Raw genomic sequence first — 8,625 nt, 5'->3', positions numbered from 1 at the left:
GGGGGGCACCTGGGTGGCTCAGTGGGTTAAGCCTCTGCCTTCAGCTAGGGTCATGATCTCAGGGTCCTGGGATCGAGCCCCACATCGGGCTCTCTGCTCAGCAGGGAACCTACTTCCCCCTCTCTCTCTGCCTGCCTCTCTGCCTACTTGTGATCTCTCTTTCTCTGTCAAATAAATAAATAAAATATCAAAAAAAAAAAAGAAACACCTGGAGGTACCCATAAATGACTCTGAACCTGGGCTATCCTACTGTGAGAAAAGTAACTTTTGCAGCAAAAGGAATGCAATATACTCTCTCCCAAAATGGTGAGTACAGAAATTGTCAACTGTCTGGGCTTTGAAAGTAGCAAGTAGGGCAAAGAGCAATGATACACCAGACCAGAGATGAGAGCAAGAAAAACAGAGCCCATCCTAATGGTGGGATGAGTAGACATTCCACTTCAACATGGGAGTCACTGTCAAACTGCTCTGTAAAGAAAAGTTCTATTGAAAATATCTTCTCCCATTCTGTCAGTTGTCTTTTGGTTTTGTTAACTGTTTCCTTTGCTGTGCAAAAGCTTTGGATCTTCAGATAAAGGGCTAGTATCCAAAATCTATAAGGAACTTAGCAAACTCAACACCCAAAGAACAAACAATCCAATCAAGAAATGGGCAGAGGACATGAACAGACATTTCTGCAAAGAAGACATCCAGATGGCCAACAGACACATGAAAAAGTGCTCCACGTCACTCGGCATCAGGGAAATACAAATCAAAACCACAATGAGATATCACCTCACACCAGTCAGAATGGCTAAAATGAACAAGTCAGGAAATGACAGATGCTGGAGAGGATGTGGAGAAAGGGGAACCCTCCTCCACTGTTGGTGGGAATGCAAGCTGGTGCAACCACTCTGGAAAACAGCATGGAGGTTCCTCAAAATGTTGAAAATAGAACTACCCTATGACCCAGCAATTGCACTACTGGGTATTTACCCTAAAGATACAAACATAGTGATCCGAAGGGGCACGTGTACCCGAATGTTTATAGCAGCAATGTCTACAATAGCCAGACTATGGAAAGAACCTAGATGTCCATCAACAGATGAATGGATAAAGAAGAGGTGGTATATATACACAATGGAATACTATGCAGCCATCAAAAGAAATGAAATCTTGCCATTTGCGACGACGTGGATGGAACTAGAGCGTATCATGCTTAGTGAAATAAGTCAATCGGAGAAAGACAACTATCACATGATCTCCCTGATATGAGGACATGGAGAAGCAACATGGGGGGCTAGGGGGATAGGAGAAGAATAAATGAAACAAGATGGGATTGGGAGGGAGACAAACCATAAATGACTCTTAATCTCACAAAACAAACTGGGGGTTGCTGGGGGGAGGTGGGATTGGGAGAGGGGGAGCGGGCTATGGACATTGGGGAAGGGAGGCGAACCATAAGAGACTATGGACTCTGAAAAACAACCTGAGGGTTTTGAAGGGTCAGGGGTGGGAGGTTGGGGCAACCTGAGGGTTTTGAAGGGTCAGGGGTGGGAGGTTGGGGGAACAGGTGGTGGGTAATGGGGAGGGCACGTTTTGCATGGAGCACTGGGTGTTGTGTAAAAAGAATGAATACTGTTACACTGAAAAAATAAATAAAATGAAAAAAAAAAAAAAGAAAAGTTCTATTGATTTGCAAGCTCACTAACAGTATATGAGAGTAAACAGTTCTACTGTCATCTACATGGATATTAGAGTGTTTAAATTGTTCACTAGTAGGATAATAACCATATTTTGCTATGTTTTTATATTCAAGGGCTAGAAACACTTTTCGTACTCCATTGATAAATTATATTTGTTTCTCTACAAATTGATAAATGAATTATAACAACAGATTTTGCAATAAAAATGACTGATATTAAGTCAGAAATTCTCCTTTGCACCCTGGAGTCAAATCTTACACGGACATGCTGTTCAGTCGACAAGCCTCCCCTGGAGCCCACCCTTCTCACATTTGTAACTGAAGTGATGGACATTCTGATAATTGGATGCATGACGTGGGAATCACCTGCTTCACACACCGGCCACCAAATTGAGTTTACCTTGCTTATGGCTTTGTATCAACAAATCTGCTTATGTCAAGATGCCAGATTAGACTCAAGGAGAAAGAACAAGACCTGATTCAGGATATGGGTATATTTATCATGCTTTAAATCTAATTGTTTCCTGGTAACAAAGGCAGGCACAGGCATTATAATTGCCTTGGTGTTTCTTTTCTCTAATTGCTTTGAATCTTTTTTGAACATAGGTGCAATAAGGTCTCCTTGACGTGAGTTTCTCTAGAGCCAATTAAATTTGTATTCCCAAGGTTTGAAGAGTGTCTGGCACAAGGCGGTTGTTAATAAGTATCATGAAATGCTTTAATAAGTATCATGAAATGCTTTCTGATTATATGAATGGGCTTCAAAAATTAATATAATAAAATAAAAATATATGTGACATCTAAGACTATAAATTCTTATGAACATCAACAAAAAAGGCTATTCTGACATCGCTTTTTTCATGCAGTTGAAATTCTAAAAATGTCATTCTAGTGACATAGTGCTTCCTTCTTCTCATCATTCATGACAATGCGTCATTCTCACTCATTTTATGGGGTAGAAACTATTGGCATTTTTCTATAGAAGCATTTGTAGGGGTTATACATTCTCACAGTTTGGTGCATTCTTTGATAGAAAAATGTACTGCATTGACCCGATAGTTGTAAAATACTTGAGATTTGCTATCTTTCTCTTCTTTGGATGATGAGAAATATCTCCTTTTCACTAAATACTAAAGAAAAATTATTTTTCTACATAAATATCATCAGTCCTAACATTTATCTTCTTGATAAATATGGAAAATAATGTTTATCCTTAAGAACTTCAAGAAAAGCAGGTAATTCAAGGCAATATATGCCTTAAAAAAACCATTAATCTTTATGAATTGAAAATAAATCCTATGGGAAATGTATTATAATCCCCCCCTCTTAAAAGGCATTCTTTTCTGATTTTTTGATGACAAGGGAAATACAATTTCATTTTCTCTAATTAGAGACTACCAATATGTTTTCAAAATAAATTAAAAACCATGTATAACCCATTACCACCCAGGGTTAAGAGCCAGTAACAACTTATTATCCATTCTTCCTATATTTAATTACATATGACTATATATTTATAAAAGAGATAAAAATTTTGTGAATATCATTTGCAAGTCTGTTAAAAAACAAAATTGTTATTTCATGACCTTGTTCCCATGTCAATAAATACTCATTTAAAAAACTTTGTGGGGACTTAACTACAATTTATTTAACCATCTGCCTACTGCAGGAAATTTAGATTGTTTACAGTGTTTGGTTATAATAAATAATACTGCAGTGAATATTTATGACTCTGTATCCAGTCCACCCTGAATATGAATCCTTAATACCCCTGCCAATTCATTATATGCTTTGGAGTGCTTTCAATTTACTCTCCTCAAAAGGAGGCAGGGAATAATTTTTAAAAATTTTAAGTGCTTAATACCTAACATCAAATTGTTTTCCCAGAAAACATACATTTTTATATACATAAATAAATGTATTTTTTATACATTTTCACATTGCCATTTATAGTGTATGAGCGTATTCTCATAAGATTCAATAGTTCATTTTAATAATGATATTTCTCCCTGAAAATTCAGCTACGGCTACATTTTCAAGTAAAGGCCACAACATATGCTTTGAGCATGTCTTAAGCAAAAGCACAAGTCTGTAGCATATACTTTTCCTCTTTAATAACAGACAGAAGGCATTTTTTAAAGGATAAATTAAAACCATACAATACAAAATAAACCATGACATCATCCCTCATGCCCTCAATACTGCTATATTACTTTCCAGAGAAAATAAGTTTTTCTCTGGAAAATTTATTTTAGTTACATTAGTTTTATGTATACATACATATTTGTATATACATATATACTCTTTATATACACACATACACACAAATACGCACACAAGTTAGATGTGTTTGTAGAAGTAGCTTTTCGTTTTTCCAAAATCGGGATGATACCCAACATATCATTCTGTACTTTCTGTTATTTAACATTGAACATTTCATGAAGAGTAGTCATTGTGTTTTTTTATAGCTTTTTGTAATATGAAACTCTTTTGAATACAAATTTTTTTTATTTATTCCAACATGTCCGGTTCACATCTCCTAACTCAGCAATCTCAATGTATCAAAAAATAAGTATTCTGAATTTGCTATAGACTATTTTTCTTCTTATTAGCATCATCAGAAAAGGCCAAGAATTGAATAAATGCAAACTTGTTTTTTCTTGCAAAGCTACCTCTACCTTCAATTTTTTTTTTAATATTTTATTTATTTGACAGAGAGAAATCACAACTAGGCAGAGAGGCAGGCAGAGAGAGAGGAGGAAGCAGGCTCCCCGCGGAGCAGAGAGCCTGATGTGGGGCTCCATCCCAGGACCCTGGGATCATGACCTGAGCCGAAGGCAGAGGCTTTAACCCACTGAGCCACCCAGGCGCCCCTCTAGCTTCAATTTTTTAGCTAGTTATGCATTACCAACAAAATCAGAATAACGTTAGTTTTGCATAGGATTTATTTAAAAAGGAAGAAAAAAGAGTTCTGCACTTTTGAATTTCTTCATTTAGCCCCATAAGCTAAACTTAGGGCCCGCATCCTCAGATCAGATTCTGTGTCTTTATTTTAATCAATATGGACACTGAAGAATGAAGGAATGAAGCGTGCATACTGGTTCCATGTGGATGAGCTTTAAAAATACAAAAGGTGAAAGACGTGAAACGCAAAAGGACAACCAGCTTGCCCTCTTGTTCTTCTAACTGTGGTGGTGTTTTTCCTAATCACTCTTCCAGTATCCCAGGCTGAAAAAGATCGCTTCAGAAGTGAGGAACACAACCAAACATTCTTCAGATGAAAGGAATTCTCCACCAACTACAAGCGCCATCCACATGTGCCTAAAACAGTCAGCTGTGCACCATCCCTAAGTCATGCCAGGATTTGTTTCCTCTGACCCACCTGCCAGCCCCAGCCTAACCTTATCTCCCGCTCATCCTTCCCACCCACGTGCTCTGGGTCACCCCTGCACAGTCTTGCCACCAAGTGTCGCAGGACTTAGCCCTCAGCTGGGAGCATCTTTTCCTACCTGTTCTTTTTGTAATTTAGGTGTCCACTGGATCCATGGGACCAATATTTGTACTGAAGGAAACAGGTCCCAGAACAGAGTCCTGTGGTCTCTACTCAGTGACAGGTCAGTACCTAAAAAACAGAAACATAGGCATGGTTTTTCTTTCTTCTGAATATTTTCTTCCCCATTTTCATCCATGTGCACTCTGGGGATGTGCTACAAGGTCAGACGAATTATTGAGCTCTTAATCTAGAAGCCAGTAAATATTCTCTTTACCTTTAACATATTTATGCATTGAATAAATGTGTACTGGGAAAATAGGAAATAGAGGAAAAAGTGTGAGGCCCAACAAAGTGCCGACAGGTAAGCATATTCCCCGAGGAGTCACACAAAAAGATAGAAGTATTTTCCCAAATATATTTGTTTTCTTGTTTATAAATTATTAAAAAGGGAAAAGGACAAATAGACCAAAAATGAAGAGTGACAAGACCTCAGTTTTAAAATATAATTTTATTATAAAATAATGCAAATGATTTGTTAAAAATATGAAAGTGTAGGAAGTAAAAATCAAATATTTCTAAGTTTTTTGCATAATTATTCTTGTGAATCATTTCTTCTGCACCTTTCTGGTTTTTCTTTTACAGATCACATGATTGTTTATATATGTTATTAGTCCTTTGCAAATGTCTTGCAGTACGTTTTTCTTTATTACTTTATTTCGTGCACACCTGTGTGTGTGCGTGTGTGTGTGTGCGCAGCATGTTTCTGTTTTTTCCCTTCATGATTCATAGTCTTTGTGTCACACTTTGAAAAGCACTTACTACTCACAAGATTATATGATTTTTTAAAAAATAATTTGTGTATGGTTAGAAAGCAAAGGATGATAGAAAATCCTTCCTTTTTTATAACAAGCTTTTTATAGATGCTGAAACCAAATAGCCCCTGGGAAAAGAATGACATTGCATTTAATGGAGCTGAACATGTTTGGAATCATCAAGTGTAAGATCAATTAACCAGAAAATTGATAGCCCCATAAATTTATATAGAAGCCTCTCAATGAACCTACCTACAGTTTATGAGTACTTGGCAGGAAGGACACTTACAGAAATAATCTGTACATTTTACCATTAAGTCACATTGAGATTTATTTAGAAATGTTGTAAACCATATTGAAAACTAAGCACAAACACATACACAAAGCTGCCAGACTTAAAATGGCTTCTTAACTGTTCTCAAAACACTTACTTCATTTGTATATGCAATTTGTTGGCTTTATTCATCATAAATTAAACTTTCTGATGTCACCTGTCTAGTAACTTTATCATCAATTAGCAATCTGTACTTGTTCCTTTCCTGGTTAAGGTCTTTTTTTTTTTAAGATTTTATTTATTTATTTGACAGACAGATATCACAAGTAGTCAGAGAGGCAGGCAGAGAGAGAGGAAGGGAAGCAGGCTCCCCACTGAGCAGAGAGTCTGATGTGGGGCTCGATCCCAGGTCACTGGGATCATGACCTGAGCCGAAGGCAGAGGCTTTAAACCCACTGAGCCACTCAGGCGCCCCCCCCCTTTTTTTTAATTTGAGTGTACTGGACACACAATGTTACATTAGCTATAGGTATAAACATATTCAAAGTCTGTATAGATTATGCTATGCTCTCAAGTGCAGCTACCATCTGTCACCATACCATGCTATTAGAATTTCATTGACTAGATTCTCTATGCTGTATCTTTTATTCTGATGACTTCATTCCACAAATGGATGTCTGTATTTCACACTCTCCTTCATCCATTTTGCTCATCTCTCCCATATCCCACCCCTCTGAAACCATCAGTTTGTTCTCTATATTTATAAGCCTGATACTGCTTTTTGCTTATTAATTTATTTTTTAGATTCCACATATGTGTGAAATCATATGTTATTCCTTTTTCTCAGTCTGGCTTACTTCACCTAGCATAATACCTTCCAGGTCCATCCATGTTGTTGTAAATGGCAAGAACTCATCCTTTCTTATGGCTCTGTAATATTATTCCATTATACATGTTCCACATCTTCTTTATCTATTCATCTACTGAGGGACACGTAGGTTGCTTCCATATTTTGACTATTGTAAATAATGCTGCAACAGACATAGGGGTACATATATATTTTTGAATTAGCATTTTTGTTTTGGGTATGAATACCCAGTAGTGGAATTACTGGATCATATAGCATTTGTATTTTTCATTTTTTGAGGAACCTCCCTACTAGTGAATAACTTTTAACACCCATATCTATAAATGCAGAGAAATACAATAATTTCAATTTCTTGCTCTTTCTAAATGCCTTTTCCAATTATGCTTCTTTCTGAACAAGTTGCTGATATCAAGCTGTGTTGACATCAAGTCTAACATCAGCTAGGTTGGGTAACATTACTTAAATTACAATAATATGTCACCTGTTTTCATTAATAAAATTGTTTAATAAAATATGGGCAGATTCAGAACTCTGCCACGGATTCTCCCATGGATCGACATCAAACTCTAATCTGCCTACTTCCTGATGGTCCCTTAAAAACCATGACACCATCTAACCACACTGAAATCCTGCCAACACCTCAATGAAGTCTTTACAGTTACCATGAGAAATACTCTGGTAAAATGTAGATACACTATTATTATGAGTATAATAAAGACATTATTATATATTATTATTATAATAAAGACATTATTATTATAAAGACATAATAAATACATTATTATGTCCTTTTCCCTTTTTAATAATTTATAAACAAGAAAACAAATATATTTGGGAAAATACTTCTATCTTTTTGTGTGACACTCATCAGTCTAAATGTTATCGCTTCTCGGCCTTTTGGCTAAGATCAAGTGTAGTATCTGTTCTTATCAGTTCATCAGTCTAAATGCATGATATTATCCTTGCATGCCTTTCTGTTTGTGGTCAAATTTATACACTGTTCTTATAACAAGAGAATTTTCTAAAAGTGGGATTAAGCCCTCCATCTAATCTGTATTAGATGTAGACATTACATTAGACATTAATGTAATGTCTCATTAGTGTAAATAAATAATTTTTCATACTCTGTGTGATTGCACAAATCATACATGCTGACTGTAGATACCAGGATGACACAGAAAAGCACAAAGAATAAAATAACTCATAATTATAGTATCTGCAGATAACCTGTATTAACATTTTGTTGACTAGTCATCTGAGTGAATAATTCTATTTATAGCTATATTATTTTTTACTTCAAATAATAGTCCTACGTTTACCAATCGACATATTGAAAACAAACAAATGCACCCAAAAACCAAAAGAAAACCAAAGCACAGTGACACTTAAAAAACGAAATCTGAATATACAGAGACCTTAAGGACTCTGTACATTCCAACTATCGACAGAGGTTGATAAATCTTTTCTTCCTTTGTCATCCACATTACTTGTGAC

The 8,625-nt window shown here is 36.2% G+C and overlaps 1 non-coding gene across 1 annotated transcript; it reads left to right on the top strand.

Moving 5' to 3' along the window:
• Window positions 1-8,012: 8,012 nt before the first annotated feature.
• LOC123953709 lies at window positions 8,013-8,204 on the top strand. The gene has a single exon (XR_006820959.1). It is a non-coding gene; the product is annotated as a U2 spliceosomal RNA (small nuclear RNA).
• Window positions 8,205-8,625: the final 421 nt, after the last annotated feature.

Source organism: Meles meles, chromosome 11 (assembly GCF_922984935.1).
Source record: "Meles meles chromosome 11, mMelMel3.1 paternal haplotype, whole genome shotgun sequence".
NCBI lineage: Eukaryota > Metazoa > Chordata > Mammalia > Carnivora > Mustelidae > Meles > Meles meles.
This window is presented reverse-complemented; position numbering and strand designations above follow the sequence as displayed.